Raw genomic sequence first — 2457 nt, 5'->3', positions numbered from 1 at the left:
TAGCGCCATCTATTGGATGCAGCATTCCTTCAAATCCAAGTGATTTATCACAAGCCTTAACAATGATTGGGAATATTAAACCAAGCCAGGAAGCCATGCACAGACACACTGTTTCATGGTGATTGGCCCTCCTCAGTGTGCAGCAGGCTTCTGGCTTAGGGTGCATTCACACGAACGTATATCGGCTCGGTTTTCACGCCGAGCCGATAGACGTTGTCTTCATATGCGGGGGGGGGGGGGAGGCTGGAAGAGCCCAGGAGCAGGAACTGAGCTCCCGCCCCTCTCCACCCCTCTCCACTATTTGCAATGGGGAGAGGCGGAACAGGGGCAGGGCTAATACCTGGAACTTAGCCCCGCCTCCGCTCTGCCTCCTCTCATTGTAAATAGTGCAGAGGGGCGGAGAGGAGGCAGAGAGGGGGCGGGAGCTCAGTTCCTGCTCCTGCGCTCTTCCAGCCTCCACCCCCTGCACATGAGGACAACGTATATCGGCTTGGCATGAAAACCAAGCCGATATACGTTCGTGTGAATGCACCCTTAGTCTGTGAGGGGCCTGTGATGTGGATTATAAGCCGTGTCGTATCTCCTTAAGGTGAGCACCCGAAAAGTGTGTGGAGACACCTAGGGGGTGAGTGAGTCAGGGGATACGGAGATACGACACTGCTTATAATCCACATCACAGGCCCCTCACAGACTGAGGGTACATTCACACGAATGTATATCGGCTCGGTTTTCACGCCGAGCCGATATACGTCGTCCTCATCTGCGGGGGGGGGGGGGGAGGCTGGAAGAGCCAGGAGCGAGAACTGAGCTCCCACCTCCTCTCTGCCTCCTCTCCACCCCTTCTCCGCCCCTCTGCCATGCTGTCCATTGGTTTCTACAGTAACATAACAGCGCCCTCTATTGGTTTTACAGAAACGTGCTGCACCTCCTATTGGATTTACCCAAATTACAGCACCATGGAGATTAGCGGGTCACCTCCCAGTTCTCCATCTTTTTGCCCTAATTTTCTCTAGGGTGGTTTCAAACCGGCGGGAAAGTCGCGCCAATTTTACCCGATGCGTTGGTTATTGAAAAAAAAAGCAGATTCCGCAGCCAATGCTGAGGTAAAATGAAAGCTGTGCTGTGATTGGTTGCTATTTTTTATACTGTTAAGGTAACATGAAAGCTGTGCTGTGATTGGTTGCTATATATTATACTGCTGAGGCAACATGAAAGCTGTGCTGTGATTGGTTGATACTTCTTATACTACTCAGGTTACATGAAAGCTGTGCTGCGATTGGTTGCTATATATTATACCGGGAAGATCCTAGCAATACTGAGAATAATGAAAATAAAACACATCATAGGTTGAAGAAATTATACGCACGGCACATCTTTTCTTCAGCCTTACATGACTATATATCTATATATGTATACATCCATATATTTGGGTAGAAATCCATAAAAATATATATCGATATATATGTATTTCTATATATTTATATAGATATTTATCTATACACAGAGACAGATAGATAGATAGATAGATAGATAGACTGTATGCAATAACCCTGGATGTCTGACAGTTGAAGCTGACTGGTGATGTCATTAAGGCTCTATTTTGACACGTACAGCTTGGAACCATAAACACTCATGCATGGCAGCCATTTACAGCCAGTCTCCATTGGAGATGGAATTGGGCAGAAATGTACTGGCCTATCTTCCTATTCTGACTCAATAACATGGCTGTAAGCGTATCGGCTGAAGTAACTTCTCTTGTAGTTATGAACCAGTACTCACAGAAGATATATGTTGTCAGACAGCATCCAACTCGACTGCAGAGGCATGTCAGAAGATTCCAGGGTCTTCCAGCTCCCTCAGTGCATTGTGGGTACGCCCGGAATGCTGCCTGAGCGTGTTGCATCTGATACGTCCCCTATCTGGGGATCATATATTAAAGGGAGCATAGGTGCAGCACGTTTCTGTAAAACCAATAGAGGGCGCTGCAATGTTACTGTAGAAACCAATGGACAGCATGGCAGGTAGCTATACATAGATTTTAATGACGACGACTGCCAAGGCTAAAGCCCGTGTATATTCCATAGACTATAGCTATCTCCAGGATAGCTGCATGCACAGTCGCGCCATTGTCTCACACGGCTGCTTTCATTCCGCGCTTCCTGACAAGGCAATGTACGCATACGTCACTAGTGACGTATGCGTACATTGACCTGAAGGAAGCGGAAGGTAGCGCAATGTACGCTTTTTGACCGGATGGAGGAAAATCGGGTTGCTGGAGGTCACGTGACCGAAGTGACAAGCGGCTCCAGGAGAAGATTTGGGATAAGAAGAAGAGGTAAGCAGGCTGCCTGGGGAGCAATAGGTAAGTATATATTTTTTTGTTTTTAATGACAGAACCCCTTTAAGGCTCTTTTATGACACTTTTCGAACCGTGGTATGGTTACATGTGGGGAGTGT

The sequence above is a fragment of the Eleutherodactylus coqui genome, unplaced genomic scaffold, assembly GCF_035609145.1.
Source record: "Eleutherodactylus coqui strain aEleCoq1 unplaced genomic scaffold, aEleCoq1.hap1 HAP1_SCAFFOLD_106, whole genome shotgun sequence".
In the NCBI taxonomy this organism is placed as follows: Eukaryota; Metazoa; Chordata; class Amphibia; order Anura; family Eleutherodactylidae; genus Eleutherodactylus; species Eleutherodactylus coqui.
Note: the sequence above shows the minus strand (reverse complement) of the source record.